General features: G+C 39.1%; 1 protein-coding gene across 4 annotated transcripts in view; it reads right to left on the reverse strand.

Moving 5' to 3' along the window:
* Nucleotides 1-26,313, reverse strand: part of nrip1b (nuclear receptor interacting protein 1b) — a 108,997-nt gene that overhangs the window by 65,420 nt on the left and 17,264 nt on the right. Inside the window, exon 1 of one of the 4 annotated variants that reach the window (XM_062048403.1) lies at nt 25,312-25,330. The exons of 2 other annotated variants lie outside the window; for them this stretch is intronic. The gene's annotated coding sequence lies outside the window, so the exon portion shown is untranslated. Of the gene's footprint in view, nt 1-2,568; nt 2,707-25,311; nt 25,331-26,313 lie in introns of those variants that run through there. One more of the 4 variants, XM_062048405.1, reaches the window with a different exon arrangement.

Here is a 26,313-nt window from a genome sequence, read left to right on the forward strand (position 1 = left end):
ATTAGAAAACCCTTGTGCAATCATGTTCACACATCTGAAAACAGTTTAGCTCGTTACAGAAGCTACAAAACTGACCTTCCTTTGAGCAGATTGAGTTTCTGGAGCATCACATTTGTGGGGTCAATTAAATGCTCAAAATGGCCAGAAAAAGAGAACTTTCATCTGAAACTCGACCGTCTATTCTTGTTCTTAGAAATGAAGGCTATTCCACAAAATTGTTTGGGTGACCCCAAACTTTTGAACAGTAGTGTAATTCTTCTCACTGAGCAGATTTTATGTTAGAGTGTTTTACTTGTTTTAAGGGTTTTGGTCCTAAATGATCTCAGTAAAATATTACAGCTTGTTGCTGAGATTTTATGACCTATTTTGAGTAAAACATGCTTGAAACTAGAATATCAACTGTTGCAAAGCTGTGTCATCAACACTCACAAGTATAAAACTACTTTTTTAAAGTAATAATTTCTTATTTCAAGCATGAAAAACAAATAATGACTGACACAATTGTGTCTCATATTAAAACAGATGACAGTCAAATGGACTTTGCTGTTTTATTTTCAATGAAACAATTGAAAATACGTACTCAAACAGTAGTAAAGTTGTTATTAGCGAGAATATACTTATTTTAAGGTATTTTTGGGTCCATTGAGGTTGGCTAATTTTACTTGTTTTGGAAAGTCTTTACAAGCCAAATTTCCTTGTTCTATTGGCAGATAATTTTGCTTCGTTCAAATAAAATACCCCTAATTTTTCTTTTTTTTTTTCTTGTTTTTGAACACTGACTTTTTGCAGTGTATATATATATATATATATATATATATATATATATATATATATATATATATATAAAGTCAGAGTGCGATGATGTCCCGTTATCGATGGGAACATTTATTTTTATGATTTGCCTGAGCGGCTAGCAGACACCGAGAGTAACAAGCTGGAGAAAATGGATTAGAAATTAGATTTAAAAAAATAAAGAATAAAAATAAAATACAATTAAAAAAATTAAAAATATTTTACTTTGGACTTCCTGCGGGACAGATTTTGGACGCTGGCGGGCCGTATCCGGCCCGCGGGCCGTAGTTTGGGGACCCCTGGTTTAAACCCACAATCCAGTTTAGTTTATATCAATGATGTCAAGTTAGCTTTGGAGGGCACAGTTTATCTTAAATTGTTCAACAAGGGAAACAAATGATTATCTCATGAGAACTCGTGTAAGCAAATTATCTATCACTCTGTCTCTGGCACAAATGATCTGCAAAGAGGTCATGGCAGAATAAGCACATTTCCTGCTCACAAAACTGGTTTTCAGTCAACCACAGCTGAACCAGTAAACAACTTGAACCGACGAAAGTCGAGCAAATCTAAAAGTAAAGCGGCTAAATTTAGCGAACGGCACCTTGTGTATCAGAGAAATTGAAAAGTGAAAAGAACCTTTGCTTCAAAGGGTGTATAGCTGGAGGCTTTGAGCTTGTCAGGTCTGACTGCAGTAATCAAACACTATTACTGGAGACTAAGAAGGGCAGAGAAGAACTAAGGAGGCTGAGGCAGTCCTTCAGAGACTGTACTGTTTTCCAAGTGTGCAAGGAGACGTCGACGCTCAGCTTGGGGCTTATAATATATGGTTCATTTGCAGTTTTTCGTCCTACTATGACAAGATGTAGCTTCTGCTGCTGACCCAGTTCTGAGTGGCTGCGTCTAGTGACAAGGCCCTGCCTCCTCATCAGGCCCTGCTCCTTGTTTAACTGACGACAACACCGCCGCCACCACCACCACCACCACCACCCTCTGCCTCCGTGAACTGTGAGGAGAGAAGAAAATAGGTCACCCTGACCCACTTTCCTTCGTTTTTTTTGCTCTCCCCTCCCTAAGATCGTGCTAGGAGTTCTACAGAGCATGATCGAGAGAGACAGTACAAGTGAGAGAAAGAGGCACACAAAAAAAAAAGAACAGGAGTTTCAAAGGCAGGCTCTGGGATCTTTTGGCGATTTTTTTCTCGTCACTTTTAGAATAGCGATAGCTATTATGTTTGACAACATCACTCCCATGCCTTACAGTATCTGCAGCGGAGGTTATCCCTTTAAAATCACTTTTTTTGTATGGACTAAACCGACGAAAAGTCATACTAATGTTAACACTGTCCTTGACCCATTTGGAGTAGAGAGATGGTTTTGGTTAAAAAATAACAAGTATAGTTAATATCCCCACTCTCCGAGCACAACAGACACTGTTTTTTTTTAGGTTCACATATATTTCCCTGGGAAACGTGTTTTGATGTATGGACTAGAAAACACTTCGGAAACCATCATTAAGTTAAAATTGGAACAGGTAAAAACTTCCCAAGCACGCATTTTTGCTCAAGTGATTACACCTTCTAAAAAAGGAGTGGGAAGAAAACAAGCTAATCCTAATAAATAAATACAAATCTGTATTTACGAAGGTTTTTAAACTTCGGTACAGGCCTTAGTAGGGATGGGTACCATATTTGGTACTTTTATAGGCACAGACTGAATCCGTTGGTATAATGAGGTAATGATTCACGCAATATCAAACCGAACCACATTTCGATACCTTTGTTGCATGTAACGTCACGTCCAGTTGCAGACACAACATCGGCCCAAACACTTGGCGAGGAAACAAGCAGCACGCGAAGTGGACTCAGCCGGACTGCCTCTAGGCAATTTTCCATGCCTAATAGAAAAGCAATCAAAAGTAAGGCTTCACTGTTCAAAATAAGCTATCTTAAAGCTAATTCACATTTGCTGTTCCATATATATGCTGCTGATTAGTATTAGTCATTTCATATAGCAATTTAAACGCTTCTAAATTTGGTAATGAAAACTAAGATGCATGTTAAAATCAAACAGCTGGTATGTTACAAGTACAATACTTACAGTAAGAACACTTTTCATGACTCAGAAGACAAGACTGGCACATTCAAATTAATGGCAAATACTACTTTCTGACTACGGCAACACACCATAGTCTATAAACTACTGCTACTGGAATTGGCTAGCATGCAAAGTCTAATATATAATATTTGCAAAATGAGACTCAGAAAAGTAAAAAAAAAATCAGTGCAGTGTTCAATAAAAAAATTATATGATTTAATTATTTAACAATTTACAATTATTAACACATGAAAACACACGGAAGTATCGAACATTGGTACAAGGTTAGGCCTTGTACCAAGCGATTATTTTAGTAATCGGGTAATCTATCCATTACTTTGAGCATTCAGATAAAACACACTTTGAAGCCTCAAGCGTCTTTAGTAAACAAAGATTCTGATTAACTTAATTCTTTTTTTTATTAATTCTTTCTTCTTATAAATGTACTTAACACTGAATTTGCAATTTTACCACAGGAGCATCACATCACTATATAATACTTATATTTAAAAACAATAAGTTAAAAAGTTAAAAGACAAAAAAGAAGAATCACCCTTGATGCCTTTTTAAAGGCCTACTGAAACCCACTACTACCGACCACGCAGTCTGATAGTTTATATATCAATGATGAAATCTTAACATTATAACACATGCCAATACGGCCGGGTTAACTTATAAAGTGACATTTTAAATTTGCCGCTAAACTTCCGGTTCGAAACGCCTCTGAGGATGACGTATGCGTGTGACGTAGCCCGGCGAACACGGGTATGCCTTCCACATTGAAGCCGATACGAAAAAGCTCTGTTTTCATTTCATAATTCCACAGTATTCTGGACATCTGTGTTCGTGAATCTGTTTCAATCATGTTCATTGCATTATGGAGAAGGAAGCCAAGCAAGCAAAGAAGAAAGTTGTCGGTGCGAAATGGACGTATTTTTCGAACGTAGTCAGCCACAACAGTACACAGCCGGCGCTTCTTTGTTTACATTCCCGAAAGATGCAGTCAAGATGGAAGAACTCGGATAACAGAGACTCTAACCAGGAGGACTTTTGATTTGGATACACAGACGCCTGTAGGGAACTGGGACAACACAGACTCTTACCAGGATTACTTTGATTTGGATGACAAAGACGCAGACGTGCTACTGTGAGTATGCAGCTTTGGCTTTTTTTTGCGTATGTACGTAACTTTTTGAAAATATATAAGCTTTATGAACCTTGGGTTAGGTGAACGGTCTTTTGGGCTGAGTGATTGTGTGTGTTGATCATGTGTTTGAATTGTATTGGCGTGTTCTATGGAGCTAGGAGCTAGCAGAGGAGCTAGGAGCTAGCATAACACGTACCGTACCGTACGTGCGCGTCACGTACGTAACTTTTTAAAAATATATAAGCTTTATGAACCTTGGGTTAGGTGAACGGTCTTTTGGGCTGAGTGATTGTGTGTGTTGATCAGGTGTTTGAATTGTATTGGCGTGTTCTATGGAGCTAGGAGCTAGCAGAGGAGCTAGGAGCTAGCATAACAAACACGCAGGTGTTATTATGCAGGATTAATTTGTGGCATATTAAATATAAGCCTGGTTGTGTTGTGGCTAATAGAGTATATATATATGTCTTGTGTTTATTTACTGTTGTAGTCATTCCCAGCTGAATATCAGGTACCGTGAGTATGCAGCCTTGGCTGCTAAACATTCGATAACTTGACCGTATGTGCGCGTCACGTACGTAACTTTTTAAAAATATATAAGCTTTATGAACCTTGGGTTAGGTAAACGGTCTTTTGGGCTGAGTGATTGTGTGTGTTGATCAGGTGTTTGTATTGTATTGGCGTGTTCTATGGAGCTAGGAGCTAGCAGAGGAGCTAGGAGCTAGCATAACAAACACGCAGGTGTTTTTATGCAGGATTAATTTGTGGCATATTAAATATAAGCCTGGTTGTGTTGTGGCTAATAGAGTATATATATGTCTTGTGTTTATTTACTGTTGTAGTCATTCCCAGCTGAATATCAGGTCACCCCCGGCTCTCACAGCATCTTCCCTATCTGAATAGCTTCAACTCCCCACTAGTCCTTCACTTGCACTTTACTCATCCACAAATCTTTCATCCTCGCTCAAATTAATGGGGAAATTGTCGCTTTCTCGGTCCGAATCTCTCTCACTTCATGCGGCCATCATTGTAAACAATAGGGAACTTTGCGTATATGTTCAACTGACTACGTCACGCTACTTCCGGTAGGTGCAAGCCTTTTTTTTATCAGATACCAAAAGTTGCAATCTTTATCGTCGTTGTTCTATACTAAATCCTTTCAGCAAAAATATGGCAATATCGCGAAATGATCAAGTATGACACATAGAATAGATCTGCTATCCCCGTTTAAATAAAAAAAATTCATTTCAGTAGGCCTTTAAGTGCACATGCATTACAGTTTGCAGCTGTGAAAAGTTATTTCCAATTTGCAGTTTGTAGAGCAATTCAAAAGGCTCATTTTTTCCGGTGGCATCTAAGGGTGTTCTGATCAGGGCTTGACACTGCCACTTCCAATACGATCATCCAGGTGAGATCAGCTGATACTGTCATGTGTGTGAACTGCAAATGTTATTATATATTTATGGTGAGAGCTATTGACAATATGATCTGATAAAGGAACAATGAAATTCCCTTATGTTTTGATAAGTTAACTAGTCATGGTACTGATACTTTAAAATATTTAAGATGACTACATGATTCTGCTTTTTAATTTGTAATCATAGTTATAATCAGCAGAAAAACACATGGCGGCATTCTAACAATATCAACTACATTTTTAAACTATGCAATTATTCCTATCCTCCTGTGTCCAGGGACTTATTCCCTGATTCTTTAAACATGAACAAAAACAACTAAAAAACGATTTAGTGAAAATTCAATATCTGATCACTAGTATCCCTCATATACTGTACTACACTTGGTATCAACAGCTTCGATTTATGGATCAATCCACCCTTCTCTGTTATCACCAAGCATACGACGGACACAGCAATGGGGCACTCCAGTTGCATCGGTGTTGTCATATTGTCCTCTGGCCAGACTCTTATTAATCTACTTGATAATATTTCTGTAAATATGTTCTATGCTTTCACCTACAAGTCTGTCAAAGTGAACTATTATAAGCACGTATTCTTATGTTGTTTCAAGCCAGCTTAGCTTTGGCATGTTTCCTTATCTGCTACCCTCTTGCTTGATGTGTTGCATTTTCAGCCTCTTTTTTCAGTTCCACAGTGATAATAAAACTTATGAAAACATGTAGTTTGATTGCTGCAATTGTGGTGGTATTAACTTAGAGGGGTTTCCCTACATTTTAAAGTTAAAGTTAAAGTACCAATGATTGTCACACACACACACGAGGTGTGGCAAAATTATTCTCTGCATTTGACCCATCACCATTGATCACCCCCTGGGAGGTGAGGGGAGCAGTGAGCAGCAGCTGTGGTGAAATTTTGGTGATTTAACCCCCAATTCTAACCCTTGATGCTGAGTGTCAAGCAGGGAGGTAATGGGTCCCATTTGTATAGTCTTTGGTATGACTTTGGTTCGGTACAGGCCTCAGTAGATGTATGCTTCTTTAACATCTGCTGACTGAAGCCTTGCTTTTGAAGAATCCTCCATCAAGTCCTTTATTGGGCGCCAAACAATCATCTATGCCACACCCACTTCAAGTCCACTATTAATATATAGTGGACTTGTTTCTTATTTGTTTCAATACAAATAAGAAAGAATTCTTTTTGTATTGTTTCATCCTTCCATCCATTTTCTACAGTTTTGTAAATTCACCAAAATGTTACCGTCGACTTATTGAGTCTGTTTAGTTGATTGGAGAGCTAGCTTCTGCAGCTAGTAGGTCCATGACTTCTGCTTTGTTTGGTCAGCCGTTTTACTGCCGCTTTACAAGCACCGCTTGTGTCAATAAACATCTACAAATCACAACGTATATGTATAAGCCGCAGCTTATAGTCCGGTGCGGCTAATATATGGAACATGTTTTTTTATTTTAAAATTTAATGGGTGCAGTTTATATAGTCCGGAAAATACGTTGATTCGGATGTGCTTTGAAAGAAATATAAATTCTACTATGGAACAAAAACACACGCAAAAACATCATATAAAATTTAAGTGTATAAAATCATCTTGCCGTGTGTAATTACTGCAATGTCTGTTTAAACACCATTGACCCACCAGATGCTAGTGTCTACATGTGTTTGTTTGTGCTCGTTTGCATCAGCAACAGTGTGACACTACTTCTGAAAACCAGAGGAAGGTTGACCTGCTGCTAAAATCTCACCAGCCCCGTGGTAAGCCCTGCGTGCTGTGCTCATGGTGACCTGGTACACACATACACACACGCACACACACACACACACACACTAGTGCCTCGGAGAAGAGTGATGAGGCCTGCTGTTCTACTTTCCTCTGTTGCTAAAGATGCTAACCGACTCAGCAACAAAAGGCCATATAGAAAAAACAATGGCTGAAGACATAACAAAAAGAAACACCAAGTCTCTTTAGCCAGGAGAGTCTGGTTAAGGGTCTAGTTCCAGTGAAGGGGGTGGATGTAGGTCAAGCCCTGCTTCCTTATAATACCAAGGTCAATGCTGAATGAGAGAGAGGGTGGCTTAGAAAGAAAGAGGCTCTGGATAAACCACATTCGTCTGGCTGCTATGCCAGCACTGGACGTGTACACATGGTTATAAAAACATGGCTGCTCCCCGGTGCCTGTACGTGTGTGTGTGTGTGTGTGTGTGTGAGATCGCACACACATAATACAAGCTTTCCTGTATTGTGGTCCTTTTATAACACACTGAGCGACACTAGTACACTCTCTCACTCTGGATTCAGCGCTGTTACACAATGCTGGGCTAAACTGAGGCTGATAAGGAACATAGAAATGTCACAAGTTTTAAGCTTGTCAAGGGAGTTTTGTATTAGGGGTGAAACGCTTTACAAAATCAAAAATTCAGAAGTCATAGATTTGTTTTCGGCTCTCTATACATTGCTATTCTTTCTAACAACCAGAATACCATATACAGGTATAGCGCTGACAGCATTTGATGTGTGCAATCCCCTTTGCACTTTTGTCTAAGCTCGATACTTGGCTATAGGGTTGCGCGGTATAGACTATATATACTGTACAATGTAAATTATATACATTTGGCCGACAACAGGGATCGTTATACCGTAACAATGCATATTGATGACACATTCAAGCAGTAACCCGTACATTTGACAGCAACAAGCAAACAGACTTGTCCTCAATGCAATGTAATATCCTAGCAAGCAGCTAATGTCCCTCCAAGAAGCACAATGCACAGAGCGATCACTAAAGCAGTCGCTCTGCATATCGCCAAGATGTGTGAATAAATTAATGATAAATGGGTTATACTTGTATAGCGCTTTTCTACCTTCAAGGTACTCAAAGCGCTTTGACACTATTTCCACATTTACCCATTCACACACACATTCACACACTGATGGCGGGAGCTGCCATGCAAGGGCATAACCACGACCCATCAGGAGCAAGGGTGGAGTGTCTTGCCCAAGGACACAACGGACGTGACGAGGTTAGTAGAAGGTGGGGATTGAACCAGGACCCTCAGGTTGCTGGCACGGCCACTCTCCCAACCCGCCACGCCGTCCCTTAAAAAAACTTGCCTTTATCCACTTACTGAAACAAACTATAGTCCTCTCAATGTTTTACTTGATTATTCATTCGGATACAATGCATAATACTACATTTTTATTTACGAAAGTTTTTTTTATTAAAGACAGAAGTTTTAAGTTTGCACTTTATTGATCTCAATGCTGTAGACTATTACATATTTGCATGCAATGTGCAATGCTACATTTTTGTAAACATAAGTATTTTAATCCATTAAGGGTGTCAAACTAATTTTAGCTCAGGGGCCGCATGGAGGAAAATTCTGTGCACACGCGGGCCGGACTATTAAAATCATGGCATTAGAACTAATAAATAAAGACTACTTCCAATTGTTTTCTTACTTTGCCATAAATAGAACAAACACATTCTGAAAATATTACAATAAAAATATAGAAAGAAATACCTGCTAGCGGTAAAGTATAGATCCATGAAGGAAAGAACAAAGTGAATGAATGTTTATCACTGAATACATTTACATATGCATAAAATTTTTTTTCTTTTGTATTATTTTTTTATTAATTAAGTAACGTTTATGACAACCTTTTTCCAAAACACAATATAGAATGTGAGATATAACAGGATAATGCATACATTATTCAGGGGTGGCATGGCCGTAGTGGGTAGAGCGCCCGTGTCAGAAACCTGAGGGTTGCAGGTTCGCTCCCCGCCTCTTACCATGCCGTTGTGTCCTTGGGCAGGACACTTCACCCTAGCCCCCGGTGCCGCTCACACCGGTGAATGAATGTTGAATGAATGATAGGTGGTGGTCGGAGGGGCCGTAGGCGCAAATTGGCAGCCACGCTTCCGTCAGTCTACCCCAGGGCAGCTGTGGCTACGAAAGTAGCTTACCACCACCAGGTGTGAATGAATGATGGTTTTTAACATGTAAAGCGACTTTGGGTACTTAGAAAAGCGCTATATAAATCCCAGGTATTATTATTATTATTATTATTTATAATTTGTTTTCAAAACGGTTATGAAAAAGTGGGGACCCCAAAAATTACTGTGGGATCCCATTTCTATGACTTGACGGGGTCCCTGGGACCCCATTTTGAAAATTCCTAGCACCAACACTGATGGAGTATTGGTGCATGCAAAACAGCAGCAGGCGGCTGTGGCCAGCGGGCCGGTTCTAAGACTAATCAAATATCATCCATAGATAATTCATTCGCGGGCCGGATCTGGCCAGCTGGCCTTGACTTTGACACTTTATTAAGAAGTATTGCTTCCCAGAGGAATCTCTTAATTCAGTTATTTGAAAATTGTTCTATAAAAAGTGCAATTTATATCTGGTCTAAAAAGAACATAATACAAATTAGAATTTAGCTAAAAGTAAGATGCAGTGTATAGTGTCATTTCAATCTACTAGTTTATGATCAAATAAACAAAAAAACTTGTATTATCTCTGTCTTGTATTCAATGTTTTGTTTTGTTTGTTTTTTTTAAAGTAGGGGGGAAAAATATCCCAAAATTCGGAAATTTTCGGTTTTATTTTCGGGCACATCGCCCAGGCCTACGTGAAACAGATGTAAATGTTTTTTAATAAAGTGATTGTTGATCGACCACCTCCTCGTCATCCTCTTAACATCCGAACAAACTCTACAATACGTTATATGCACACAAAAACATCCCAATCTGGGAGATTTGTAACTTCCGTCACGACTACGCGAGACGAGGGCAATATACAGGAATCTTCAGAAGAACGATACGATGCCACAGACACAACCTCAATCTGACTGTAAAAAAAAGGAAGCTACTGTCTACTACACAAATGCTTCCACAACTCATGCTTGTACTGCAACAAGCACCCAGGTCAAATGTGTTTACGGATTTCCCACGTTTCAATAAAGTCAACTTCTGGTTCTACCGGTACTTCGCTGATACTTTTCTGTGGTGGTATTGCACAAACATTAATAACTGCAGTCTGAAGGGCACTCATATAAATCGGAACTAGATGGATCCTATTTTTGACAACCATATGATAAACCCAAAGTTTGTCAGGTGTTAAAAGTACAGAAGATCAGACAGTAGCATGCTCCTCAAGTAAACAAGAAGGCCAGTCCGGTTTAAACATTGGGGCAGCTGCAGCACACAACGAGGATAAGACAAGTCAGCGAAAAAAAGCCAGCTCACGCTAGGGCATGAATTACTGTGGACATGACACACTTTTGTCGTCAGACCCTCCAGGAATTCAGGATGTTCCTGCAATCGTGCCAAAACACGTACATTCAACAAATTCCAGCAACATATGTCACAACGTTGTCTGACCCTTACAACGTTCCCGCACATTTTGGCCAATTGTTGTGTTTAACAATTGAATTTGTCTTCAGGCAGCGCCTAAAGAGGACCTTCACTTTTTGAGGGGAATTTTGCCTATCATTCACAATACTATGTAAGACAAGAACGTATGTGTTTTTACATTCTAATTTGTAATAATCGTCTCTTTCTAGGTGGCTAGCAATGCAGCTAATGGGAGTAATCCATTCTGCCGCTAAATCACTCTAAAAATTCATCCAAAAACCACCTTGTGACCTGAATATTACCCAAGTATTAGCAACATTACACAGACAAACTTTTCAGCCGCGCCGTGATCTGAGAGCACTAACTCGCATGTGCAACGTTGACATACTAAGCTGTTGCATCTCAATCGCTACTGGACTCGTTGAAATCTTGCGCTTTGTGGGATTGCGGTTACAATGAACACTCAAAACTAAGGCTGCACTATTTTGAGGAAAAAAAAAAAATTGCGAAATTTCTTTCCAAAATTGAGATTGCGATTTTTATATGTTGTGCATATAAATGCATAAAACTGCAAAAATAACAAGTGAACATTTTACTTTTAGACTGTCAACCTTTTCTTGTCTCAAGGTGCCACACATTAGAATATGCAATAATGTACTTATATATTTGGCTTTACGCAGGAAGGCTCAGAGCTTTTGCCAACATCATGCTTTTAAACTTAAGAAATAATTGATAAACTATACAGTTACTATAATATAATGTAATCAAAATGTATAATTATAATGCAAGTAAACATTTAAAAGGATTCAAACGTTTTTCTCATTACTGTAGAATTGTTTATGTGTGGTTATCATAAGGATATAAGTTTAAAATTATTTAGGCCTTTATCGGGAGTTTGTCGGGAGAAAATCTCTGTCGGGAGGTTGTCGGGAGAGGCGCTGAATATCGGGATTCTCCCGCTAAAAACGGGAGGGTTGGCAAGTATGATGTAGTAAAACCTCTTTCTTCTTTAGAAGCTACATTCAATATTAGCTGTTATTTGTTCAAGCACATGATAAATACTAATAAAGTGTTTGGATGTATTCATTAAATCAATGTAGTCTTGGTTGCCAAAAAGTGATGCAAATTAATATTTTGATATTGACACATCTCATCTGTGCATATATTACTAGAATACCCTTAGGAGATGTACAAAAGACATGCGTCAATATCAAAATATTATTTTGAATCACTAAGATGACGTTTGGGTTGTTTTTAGCTTCAACACGTAAACAGTACAGTAAACGTACTTCATTATCATATATGTAACTCTTTTGAATGAATACATCCAAATACTTAATATATATAATGTGCATGAACAAAGATCAGTTATTATTGTATGTAGCTTCGAAACAAAAAGGAGGTTTTAGCACATTAATATCGGATGAATAGGGACAAGCGGTAGAAAATGGATGGATGGATAACAGTCCTTTAAAATCTAAATTTATGCCCCCAAAAATGTACACCGCGGGAAATAGGAGTAAACTGAAAAGCTACTTGATAAATCCTCAATCCATCTAACCATTTCCCACCTCTTGTCTCTCTTGATGTCACGGGGGTGCTGAAGCCTACCCAGCTGCACTCTGGCAGAAGGCATGCAGGTAGGGTACACCCTGGACAAGTCGCCACATTATAAACTGTCACTCAGAAAAAATATTCGAAGCCAGCGTAGCCAAACATCAGTTTGTGAGGTATTTACATTATCTGAGAAATAGCATTTTCCAAACTAAAATATAAACATGTGTACCGTATTTTCCGCACTATAAGGCTCACCGGATTATAAGGCGCACCTTCAATGAATGGCATATTTTAAAACTTTGTTCATATACACTACCGTTCAAAAGTTTGGGGTCACATTGAAATGTCCTTATTTTTGAAGCAAAAGCACTGTACTTTTCAATGAAGATAACTTTAAACTAGTCTTAACTTTAAAGAAATACACTCTATACATTGCTAATGTGGTAAATGACTATTCTAGCTGCAAATGTCTGGTTTTTGGTGCAATATCTACATAGGTGTATAGAGGCCCATTTCCAGCAACTATCAATCCAGTGTTCTAATGGTACAATGTGTTTGCTCATTGGCTCAGAAGGCTAATTGATGATTAGAAAACCCTTGTGCAATCATGTTCACACATCTGAAAACAGTTTAGCTCGTTACAGAAGCTACAAAACTGACCTTCCTTTGAGCAGATTGAGTTTCTGGAGCATCACATTTGTGGGGTCAATTAAACGCTCAAAATGGCCAGAAAAAGAGAACTTTCATCTGAAACTCGACAGTCTATTCTTGTTCTTAGAAATGAAGGCTATTCCACAAAATTGTTTGGGTGACCCCAAACTTTTGAACGGTAGTGTATAAGGAGCACCGCATTATAAGGCGCATAGAATAGACGCTACAGTAGAGGCTGGGGTTACGTTATGCATCCATTAGAACGAGCTGCGCTAAAGGGAATGTCAACAAAACAATCAGATAGGTCAGTCAAACTTTATTAATAGATTACAAACCAGCGTTCTGACAACTCTGTTCACTCCCAAAATGAATAAACAGCTGTTTTATTATTTTCCCCGAGGTAAAGTCAGTGAAGTGGTGTTTTGTTTATCTTTTAACAACAGCAAGGTATAACTTGTAGTGCAACATTTATATCACATAGTGGAGGGAAACTTTTCCCTGATTCAATAAACACGTAAAAAACAGTGATACTGTTACGGTAAATCAAACGTTAGTGCAATCACAGTATAGTAACACTCGAAATAGTGCAGAGCAATAACAATATATCAATAACTCAACGTTGCTCAAACGTTAATGTCACACAACACAACACACAAAATAAACATGTAAAGCTCACTTTATGAAGTTATTCCTCATCCACGAATCCCTCAAATTATTTTTCTTCAGTGTCCGAATTAAACAGTTGGGCGAATACGGCATCCAACATAGTTAATCAATCGAGTCAGTGTCGCTGCTGCTCTATTCCCATGTTCTACTGCGTGACTGATCGTCTTAAATTTAAACTCTGCGTCGTAAGCGTGTCTCTTAATAGGAGCCATTTTGGGGTCTTTACATAAACAAACAAATGGAAATGAAACGGCATGCCTCGCGCAGTCATATATCCCAGCATGCACCGCGTGCTTCTTGTTCTTCTACGGGGGAAAATTAAGACGAGGGAAAATGAAGTCGGCGGCTGCTTGCCGTACTTGCAATTGATTGATTGATTGAAACTTTTACCTGTTGGAGGCTCAATATTGGTCCATATATAAGGCGAACCGGATTATAAGGCGCACTGTCAGCTTTTGACAAAATTGGAGGTTTTTAGGTGCGCCTTATAGTGCGGAAAATACGGTACTTTGGAGGACACTGCTTCTCAGAAAGTAAAAGTTGAAAGACACAAAAGTGAACATTATTGTTTTACACTGGATGTTTACATTGTTACTTTAAAGACACTCAACAGTTAAGTTTTAATATTTGTTTTTAGTATGATTGGGACACTCGAGAATTATGTTTGTGTTCAATTACACTAAGTGTGTTTATCCTAAACATTCCTGGCACTTCATTTTACACACTAAAGTCTTATTTGGACATTATACCACAGTAATGTTGTACTGTCGCCCTAACAATGTGATAAAATCGTACCGTGAGATTTTTATCCCATTACGTCCCTATTACTTACACATACAAAGTCTTCAAGGCAGAACCGTTTTAGAAAGTATCCAGTAACAAACATCTCAGCATCACTAAAATAATTGTGTCTTGAGCTTATAGCTTAATAAATTATTGTGGCCACTATAGACTTAGCCAAACACCCCATTTCCACCAAAAACACCCCATTTCCACTTAAAGACAGCATACGTCCATTGCAGGTAAGTGTTTTTCAGACTCATTGTTCTGTATTGAGTGATTCTACATTCCATGCTACCAAGAAAAAGCAGGTATCAGATCAATATCAATGTCGACCAATACCTAGTGCTTCAATATCTCTATTGTCTATCAATCCATTTTCTACAGCTTGTCCTTTCAGGGTCGCGGCCTATCCCAGCTGCATTCGGGCGGAAGGTGGGGTACACCTTGGACAAATCGCCACCTCATTGCAGGGCCGACACAGATAGACAGACAACAATCACACACGAAGGCCAATTTAGTGTTGCCAATCAATCTATTCCGAGGAAGCCGAAGTACCCGTAGGGAACCCATGCAGTCATGGGAGAACATGTAAACTCCACACAGAAAGACCCCAAGTCTTCCCTTTGTGAGGCACACCCGCTAACCCCTGTTCCATCATGCTACCCTGTCAGTTTTGTATTGAAATCAAAAAAGTTGTATCGGAACACTCTTGTCACGATCACAAACGAAGTCAGCAGAATCCTGGAGAGACTGTTTTCCTGACAGTGATTGACGAGGCAGATTACTAAAAAGTGTACAGTTTTAGTTAAATCGGCATGAACATTTGGTGTCTGACATCCAGTAATTTATTAAAAGGATTGTCAGGAAGTCTGTCATGACCTCTACCCTGTTGACCATGGGACTGATTACACAATTGAATGACAGCGCTTACAGCGCCAAGCTTGTCAGATACAACCATCTCCACCCCCTCGTACTTTTTGACCGACAACGTTGAAAAGAAAGGGATAGGGGTGAAGGGTGTCACATGACTGGATCACTTTCTGGAGAGTGACTTAAAAAGCCTACTTAGATAGCACTAATGCCAAAATAAGTTTGTGTGTGCGCGCGTGTGTGTACTCTTCACATGTTCAACAGTCTTACCTCATAATAATTTGATTAGCCGTTTCAATGTTCCTGCTTAGTGGACACTTTCATTCAAAGTCACTTACACAGTGGCCACTCGTGCGTAACTCTTTGTGGTTCCACAGCTGGATGTTTACGTGATGGATCCAGGTTAATTGCCTTTGCTCAAGGGCAGAGGGTGAGCAGAGTATGAGCCAGCAGTCTTCTGGTCACCGGTCCATTTTGCCGAAGTAATGGGTCACACGGCTGCCTCGAGTCATTGGCCCTGTGCTCGTCCATCTCGTCCTCTTTCCTAACACAGTTTAGAAGAAAGCTGTACTTCTCAACTTGCTTTTCGGTCGTTTTACTCTGCCCTGGAATGGACATACTGAATACCATCACCTCGATAATGGACGGACTGGGGGTTTACAAAGGGAGAAAATTGTAAAGCCACACAGTAAGAGACGGAAAATTGGGATTACTTACAAACATAGTAATTGGCCTCTCCAGGATGGAAATACACAAGTGAGTCAATGATACGACCATGACAAATGAGCAGAACTTTACAGGCATGATGCACATTTAGAATAAGAAAAAACTTTCAAGCATATTCTACATGTACTTTTGGCCTAAATTAAGTGTTTAGGTCTTTTATGCATTCCAATGCAGTATTTGTCTTATTTTCTATTCTACTGTGGCGATCAATAAAGATAGTCACCAGGGGGTTAAGGGTAAACTATGCTAACAACACGGTAGGTAATATTGGCGCTATATTTACCGCAACAATTAAGTTGATACATTTTTGGCAGAACAACTTTTTGACCCCTGCCTCATCAATAACACATCTCCACCTTGGAGAGACTTTGGCTTGAGTGATAACAAAAGATGACTTACCAGAAGTGGCGCGCCACTTTATGCTAACAAGACTGCTATCAGCTATCAACAGCTAAGTGGAACTCTGTTGATGTTCTTCATCTTTGACGTCATCAGCTTCACATGACATTGGTGAGTCTTTGACACGAGCAATGTGGAATGACAACGGGGGACACGCAATGCTAACAACACGGAATGCTAATAACACAGCTAATGGTCATAGTTGACCAACTTTTGACGAAACAACACACACCCGTGGTGTATACACTCAAAGCGTAACTTAAAATAATTAACCTGGATGTGACAAAGTATTTCCATTGTGGCCATGCAATGACACTTAGAGGATCCTCTGGGCTACCAGTGAGTAGGGTTGTACAGTACCAAAGTGCTAATAAATTAGAAAAGGTACTTTACTGCTTTTGAAAAATACAGATACTTCTTTTTAATGTGCAAGGTGACATGCTGCCATGACGTTGCTGGTAAGATGAGCCGAGTCGACACACATGCACATACAAACTGAAACAGTATAGAGACAGACGAGGAAGAAAGGCAGAAAAACTGCAACTCTACTGGTTAATAAAGAGGGTGCGCAAACGACAATATGGAGGTATTTTGGCTTCAAAACTAGCAATAAAGATGAAGCTTTGAACATGGAAGCGCCACTCTCGGCAATACCGGTACTTCAAACTTTGGTAAACATTTAATTGACAAGCATCCAGACTTGCACAAGGAGTTTGAAGCTCCCCTTTTGTGCCCATTGTGATTAGATATGTAGACGCCGCAAAGAGCTGGTTGGCCCGTTGCCAAGGCCCCGCCTCCAAATCCAAACTTGTATAAACACACTGCTGTCTGAGCAACTTAACTATTCAATTGTGCACATTGAACCTACAGTCTTTGCTCTCTTACTGTAGAGTAATGAATATAAATATATATAGAGATGTTTTTTTTAAAATAAAGCTTGGTTAAAAAAATGACATGTGTATAAGTAGCCTACGTTTTGAGCACATTCACAATATCACAATAACCGTGATATGACATTTTCATAGTGTTACATCCCCTACACATTCAATAAAAATGATGAGTATGATAAGCATATGAAAATGTGTAGTTGTGATTTTCTTAATTTTTTTTTTTATTTACTTAAAAGTGTTATGTATACAGTTTGGCCATCAAACATTAAGCATAAGGACACATTATGGTACATACTTTTATTATTTTGTGGTGTGAAATGTTAGAAAAGGTTTCATCAAGTGAAACTGCTCAGAACACTGGTAGATATGAAAAATACTAAACCTATAGCAGACTTGTTTGGTCTCTAAATTGAAGCAGAGGGACCCCAAGAGGGACAAGCGGTAGAAAATGGATGAATGGATGATATTTTTTTGACTACACCTAGTGGCCACAGTAATGAATTAAACTAAGCTCAGGACGCATTAAGTTAAATGATAAAAACACATTTGTTACAAGATACTTTTTTATACTCTTCTGCTTTGGGTCTTGTTGTATGTGTAAGTAATAAGCAACTATATTTTTTTAATACTTGTTTATATTGGCAAATGTGCCATTTTAAATGTTGTTCAATAAAAGGACACTTGTTACATTTCGAGCTTGTATGCCATTGTGTGCTTAGCTGTTGTGTAGCTGCTAGCTCTTAGTATCCAATAGCCTACCATGTTTACCTTTAGCAAATGACCTGACTAAAACACAAGAAAAGACCAACCTTGTGTGCTTATTGGAGGACATTTAGATGTTAAATGGCTGTCCAGTTTTTTCCACAGGTAAACAAGCTGCAGGACTGTTGGTATTGGAGTTTTTACTGTAGATTTTAGATGCAGGCTGATATCACCTCATACTTGTTTTTTGCTGGTAGGTATCGGACCAATATCCAATATTGGATCCAGACACCCCTAATGACAACAAACAGCACACCTCAGCACCGATACTGCATACGCATCAATGCTGACCCCATTGTCCCCCTTCCTTCCTCTCTGCTCAGTGTATCATATCAATCATTCATAAATTCTGAAAACTCTTTGGTTAATTGCTCTGGAAAATTTAATTTGAAACGAAAGCTTTTAAAAGAGAAAATATATAATTAAGTTAGAGATATTTCCCCCCCCCTGCTTGTCCTTCTTACATTACTGTACTGTTCTAGACTGCACTGCTGTCAGGGAAGTCATGCACTCATGTTTAAAGCAAAACGTTATGTAAAGCCTCCTTCTCTGCACAGGCAATCCCCTTGCCTGGGCTGCTCAAGGTTCCCAAAAGGAGGCTGTTAAGAAGTTGGGAAGGACAGGGCCCTGTGATAGCCTGCAAAGCAAGGGAAGGGCTGGGCGCCATTTCCAGTGACAGCCTTGGACTTTGAATTCAGCACCAGACAGCCTAATGCATCAATCCCTCAACTTACAAAGACAAGCTACTAACCTTGACAAAGCCAGGGACTCTTTAGGAATGAGTGGCATTTTCACTTACCCCCAAGCTTCTACCCTTCACTCCTGAACTGGTTAAAACGAGACACTGTTATTAACAGTCTCGGTTTATGGACGGTGTTCTTAGACCAGTGGTTTTTAACTGGTTTAGCTGCAAGACCGCCAATCATGCTTTCATGACATGCGGCAGCTCAAATTATGGAATTTCTCAATTAAATTTTTCCAATATCGGATAATTTATAAAATAAATTGGAGTATTTGGTTTTTAAATACAAGGGTGGTGCCAGCACAGACCGAAATCAACGAGCATTTCAGGGACAATGTGTTTTATCCACAAACCAACAATTATTTGAACAAAAATTATAAAGGTTTTCTACACAGCCCCCACTAATGTTTGGTCTCTACTTGCTAGCTCAGCAGACGGATAACTTTCGCAGTAAAGACTGAGGTTGAGTTCCATATCAGAGCCTTTACTTTAAAGGACTGTAAAAATGCAGATACAGAAATCAATTACAACTCACACAAAACAAAACAATTTATCTTGACGTTAAACCTCAACAAAATGCCTTTTAACAAATGTGCTAGCTTGATGCTAATTTACTGTGAAAATCCTATGTACGTGCAAGCAACTAGCATAAGCGACTGACTATACATAGATTACGAACATCTCCATACACAAAAATGACATTGACAAATAGAAAAGCACTCGGAGAGTGCAGACCTCTGATAGTAAAGGTTGATGAATCCTGAATCCAAACGGTGATTTAATTTGACATTTCCTAAAAGTTTAATTAAAACCCGCCCATAACTGACAAACAAACCACAGCTAAAATTTTAATTTTCCTGAGGGAACTCTCCTGAAAGAATCAATAAAGTACTATCTATCTATCTAATAAAAAAGGTAATTAATCAAAGGATAAATTAATTAGCCATGTCTGTGCATGTTTGTTTTTCTTGTCTGTTAGGCTTAGGCTACATTACCTACTCAGTGGCCTAGTGGCTAGAGTGTCCGCCCTGAGATCGGTAGGTTGTGAGTTCAAACCCCGGCCGAGTCATACCAAAGACTATAAATATGGAACCCTTTACCTCCCTGCTTGGCACTGCTTAGATTTGGGGGTTAAATCACCAAAAAATATTCCCGGGCGTGGCCACCGCTGCTGCCCACTGCTCCCCTCACCTCCCAGGGGGTGAACAAGGGGATGGGTCAAATGCAGAGGACAAACTTCACCACAGCTAGTGCATGTGTGACAATCATTGGTACTTTAACTTAGTTAACACTGTAGAGCAGGGGTGGGCAATTAATTTTTACCGGGGGCCGCATGAGCTACCCGAGCACTGCTGGAGGGCCACATCGACAATATTTCAATTAAATTTTGCTCAATATTATTTTTGATGTATACCGTAAGATAAATAATAATAATAATAATAATAATAATAATAATAATAGTAATACTTCAACATAGTGTGTGTAACAGCATTCCACGACTAATATATATAAATTAACATTAATAATAAATGACAGTAAAATAAGCACACGTATGACTGAAGAGTCATAGTGTAACTTTGTGTGGTGTTTGAGTTGTCCGACTTTTTGTGTGGCCTTAAACGCACCAGTGGTTTAGTGCTATGCGTGTTGGTGACAGATGACAAGTTGGTTTTGGCCTGGTTTGTACGGCAGAAAATGACTAGTTTTTCGAGATAGAATTGTTTTACTCATGTTTTTGGTGTGGTTATGTCCGAATATAAACAGTTTTGTTCAATAAAGTGATCGATATAATTCCTGTCCTCGAAGCATCTCGATAGACGTTACAATAATTGAACGGTGTTCAATTGAACGGTGTTGACGAACACCGTTAGGGCCGCTTGTTGTCACTGTCACTCAAAGTTGCATTGCAAAATTACATAGAATAAATATGTTTATTTTGTTTAGAATTCAGATGGGATTTGATTTGGTGCGCGGCATATATTTGCTGCGCGCAGCAGACGCTTGAGCAGTGCGCAATTGCGCAGGCACGCACCTTAGGTGAGGGGACGTGGCTTTGCAGTTCATGTGTTGTTGAAAACACGGCATTCCTCATCAACTTTTCTCTTTTTAGCGTCTCGGGTGTAAACCGTGCATCACTTGTCGCTGCATGTGCACCTTCACTCGCAGGTTACACACGGACACACGCCCATAAATAATACTTTTCAAAATAAAAGCAGCACAGTTGTATTGCGCGCAGGACATAGATGTTTTTTCAACTTTATTTTGTAATTGCAGTTGTTCACATTCACTCACAATCACGCATACGTCCACACGGAAGTAATACAAATAACGATTTTCAAAACAAAAGCAGCACCGTTGTATTGCACACTCGACATAGATACTTTTTCAAATTTATTTTGTAATTTATAATTGGCCTCACGCGGGCCGGACAGGGACGCACAAAGGGCCGGATGCGGCCCGCGGGCCGCAGAATGCCCAGGTCTGCTGTAGAGTATGGTGCCTAATTCTGATTTTTTGTTGAATCCGATCTTTTCTAACACCCAAAACATTACCAATAAAAAGTTGGATGAGCGCGACCAAATCGTTCAAACTGCAGTTGCGTAGATTACATACCGGATTTATATCCACATACAAAAAGGCCTGTGTCTGATTTGAAATAAAAATAAAAAATACAATTCACAATTGTACTGATGTTCACACTGATATGAAAAAATAAAATCAGTCACATATGGGGCAAAAAAAAACCAGAATTGACCTGCAGTGTGAACGTAGTCACTATTGCTGTCTCTATGGGTGGAGGCAAGTTTGCTAACCTATACCAGCACACACGCACTCCCTTGTACTGTAACTAGGGTTGGGTATCGTTTGAATTTGAACGATTCCGATTCCGATTCTTTGTTTCGGTTCCGATTCCTGACGATTCTCGGTTCCGATTCTTTTAAGAGGCAGGGTCAAAAAAAAGTTTAGGATATTTTAAATGAGCTAGCTAACCTACAGTCTTTCTGAATGAAATAGTCTGACATTCTCCATCAATTTTAATTCTATTAACTTTTTATGAACTTTACTATAAATTCCTCACAGGGCTGTTTAACTAGAATATAAATATCAAATCTATGAACTTGAATATAAATATTATAAATTATGAATACATTTTCCCAGGGGTACACTTTCCTCAAGAGAGCTTTATTTTTGAAAACCTCATGAAAACACATTTACACACAGTGTATGATGCTGCAGGTACTTAAAAATGTTACCGTGCTCCCACTGATGGGCTAACCTGGTGCAGAAAAGCAAATAAACAATAAGAAACAACTTGCAAAACCCAGTCCAGATTAGCAGCAGGTACAGTATAAAATCAGAGACAGTTCTTGTTTAGGAAAATGACCATATCTGCCTTCTCAGGCAGGATGCGTGAGCGTTCTGGACAGATAGTGTCTCCTGCTGTGGAAAATACACGTTCGCTGGGTGTGGAAGAAGCTTGAACGCATAAATATGAGAAAGCGAGATATGACAGCAAAGGATAAGTCTTTTGTTGGTTCCACCGGACCACCACCATGTAGCAAGGTCGTCAGACATAAGTATCGGTGGAACGTCCTGGTACATCTGCAGCTCTCTCTCCACTCGTTTCTTGATGGACATGGAGGTCTGTTATTTTGCGGTTATTTAATTTTTTTTTATAAAGTAAAGCCACACTTTCGACCGCCGACGCCCGCTATCCATGCTTGAGCTTGACTGACTCACTCGGCCATGCTAACACTTCCGGCGGTGGGCGCTTCTTCGTTGGTGTTCAGCGGCTTCTTCTTCCGGTTCGGCGGACATATTTTTTCCGGTCGGCTGACTGGGTATCGAAAATAGGAATCGAAATTTAAACTTTTGAACGATTCCGGGAGAATCGGAAAGTTAGTCCCGGTTCCAATCGATACTCGATACTCGATACCCAACCCTAACTGTAACATAAACATAAGAGTAATGTAGTATAAGAGATTCGGATCACCCAATAAATGTAATCACGTTCTTCTAATTTCTGACATTTTCTGACAGCTTAAACAAAATCTGCCTGTAGTTGTTTTATATTGTGTCATTTCCAGTTGTATTATTTTCTCTAAAATATTATTAATCTACTTCATAATTTACTGTTAATATCTGGTTACTTTCTGTTGTAACAGTTATCTACATGTCTGTTAAAATGTAATAAGCACTTATTCATCTCTTGTTTGATATTTTATTAGTTTTGGGCAAATGTGGCCATTGATCCAATACCAGGTAGCTTTACCGGGGCATTATTGGCCATACTAATACTTCAAATTTTCAATATCATTGAACGTTTCAATTTATAAAGACAAAAACACAGGGTGACGGTGTAACAATTTCAGCTAATTATTCAAATTATTTCCTTATTCATTTTTATTACATACAGTATTTTGAGCATATTAAAGTCAATAGTCCAAAATAACTAAACATAAGCAAGAACAACAACTATTGGCTATGATTTAAATCATTTGGTTTTTTTTCCCTTAGAGTCCTTCTGCGTCCAGAGACATATTTCCTGAGTTTGTAAACAATAACAAAAACAACTAAAAACATATTTTTTTGATAATAAAAAATATCCATCAAATCACTGTAGTATCAACAGTAACAATACCAAGTGTAGTAACAATCTGTCCACCCCTGTTTACATTCAAGCGCTTTAGCTTAGCGGTTAGTATGGCTTTTTGTCTTCTCCTAGAATGTAGAATATTTAGCTATTCTTTGTCCTCTAGTGATAATGGTACTTGTAAGAAACTTACTTTTCACTGACGAGGATGCTACATTGTGATAAGGTTGAGTTTGTGCCCAATCAAATTAATGGGGCACAGTGTGTGTCATCAACATGCATTATCACTATATGACTATGGTATTAAAAGCCTCATCTTCTGCCAAATTGATAGCATTATCATATCGCATATTGTCTAGATCGCGTAACCCTACTATAGAAGATATATATTCTACTTCCACCTAAACATTTTTCAAGCGTCAACAAAAGACGCATTCAACATCTTACTGGTAGAAGAGTTTGTACGTACAAGCAAACTTTTAGTCCTCGTCTTTGACAGCAGCTTTATTGCAAACTCAAAGACTATATATACACTTGGATAACTTAAAAAATCACCTTCACATTAAAAACACAGGATTTTTCTACTGTGACCCACCAGTCACTGGACTTTAAACAGGAACATTTACATTGTGTAACTGGAGGCAATAAAAGTCGCATTTATGTTTTGTCCAAAGCCCGTCACCAGACTTTGCCTGTGACTGAATTAGGACTGCAACAATTAGTCGACAAATGTCGACAGTAAAATTTGTTGCCGACAATTATATTTGTCGACAACGATCGGGACGTCATGACTCGTATTTTTCCAGGCGGAAGTGGGTCACTTGCTAAAACATCGGCAGTGATAACATATTAAGTGTGAGGATATTTCCTCTTATTCTTGTCAAAAATATGAATAACTTGCTCATTTTGCAAAGCGGACCTTGTTTTTATGGCAGCACATCTGTGATACGCAAGCATTTAAAGCGGAGACATAATGTCGGACATTTGGGAGTAGGATGCGGTCTCAACCTTGCCAGCCTTGCCAGCCAGCTAACAAGACTGAGACAGAGTTGTGTGAAAAATAACTTCAACTCTCTTTTTAGCCAAAGTAAGCGAGCTAAACTTTGTCTACATCAATTCAAATACGTTTTAAAGCAGTGTCAATTTCTAATGTCGTAAAAAACAACAACACTTAAAACGCACACACGCGCACACGCACACACCTCTATAAATTGCCAACATTGTAAGAATTAATCAAAGATATAATTCTACACATTGAGTCTATTAGAGTGTTAAAACTGCCAAGAGTTAATCAATAGTCAATATACCAGTGTGCAGCTTTTTAAACATCAAACAAATCTTTTCTTTTTGAGGAAGTTATATTTTGTTTTGTTGTTTGTTTTCATTACTGCTATTTTAACTGTTTTTTATAAATACATTAACAATGTTAATTGTTTTCTTTTTAGCACTTTGTCTTTCCATTCTTTTAACTGGGCAATATTTTAATAGTCATTTTATTTTTTGTATTAGCTGAATGAGCAGCACAGTTGCAGTATAAATAAAAATTTATGAATGAATTAGTCATATTTGTTGTCCATAAGCAGATGCCAAAAAAACTTGAGCTGCATTTAGAAGTTGATGGAAAAATTAAAGCCATTAAATATGTGTGCGCTTTATTATCCGATTAGTCGACTAATCGTTAAGATAATTGTTGCCTAATTGACTATCAAAATAATCGTTAGTTGCAGCCCTAGACTGAATAATTACAGACCTCAGATACGACAACCACAAAGACAAGCATCATTTTACTCTGTCCTTTCTTTACACAAAAGCCGCAGCAGATGCGACACAGGCCAAGTCGGCCTCCTCCTACCTCTGAGTGTCTGTCCTCATTTCCAATGCAGCCCGCCCACTCTGTCAGGCCCATGACATTAGCCTGCTTGTGGCAATGCAGAGAGACCTTCCCCTTGACTGACTGCAGCAGAGCTCCACACTGGCAGATAAACCTTTCTTCTACAGCCTGGGGGCGGCAGCTCCGCTACAGGAGAAGCAAGCGAGGTCGTCAGTTGTACTTCGCTCCCTCGCTGTGACTACACACTAACCCAACGAAGAAGTAAGCTGGGTCACGGTTGAAATTCTGCATCTTACCTTTCTTCACTAGTTACTTAAAAGTTCAGCCGCAGGTACGAGAACGCGTTTCCATTTTCTTTGCTTTTGTTAACATGTCATTTATTTGACCCGCACGCTCTCGTGCTTTCATTAATTTAGTGAGCCATTATCCAGCAGAGTTTAAATAATTCAAGACAATTTCAATCAGCGGCGATCAATGGATGGGGATAATAGACAAGGCCTGTCATTGCGCCAAGACCAAGGTGAGGCGTGCAAGCGGCAGGGTTGGAGAGTTGGAGGTGAGAGCGATGAGAAGCCATTCAACAGGATGAGCCCTGGCTTGTGTAGCTCTCAGGGGTTGCAGCGGACGCATCTTTACTCCTCACATTCACTCATCAACAGTAGCCTGCATTTAGGGAGCGACGGCTGTAGAAATGCATTTAGTCCTTCCTGGCTTGTCATCAAAGCGAGTCCCTTCGCTTTTGGTCGCCTTCTGTTCTTGACAGAAGCACCAATCATCTGTGAGCCGCTTTCATAAATGGGGACATTTTTGCAAGACAATCTTCACAGCAGGAATACACAACGAGGAGGATCCTATGATTTTTGCGTTAATGGAATCTCAGAATTTGCCATTTAAAAAAAACTAACGCAAAACATCACGGAAATGAACATGAATAAAAATGCTGTCAAGGTGAAGTATTTTTCCAAAACACTCAAACCAACCAGCCCCCTACAGAACTAAATGTTGAAACGGCTATTTGAAACA

Source organism: Entelurus aequoreus, linkage group LG05 (assembly GCF_033978785.1).
Source record: "Entelurus aequoreus isolate RoL-2023_Sb linkage group LG05, RoL_Eaeq_v1.1, whole genome shotgun sequence".
Classification (NCBI taxonomy): domain Eukaryota; kingdom Metazoa; phylum Chordata; class Actinopteri; order Syngnathiformes; family Syngnathidae; genus Entelurus; species Entelurus aequoreus.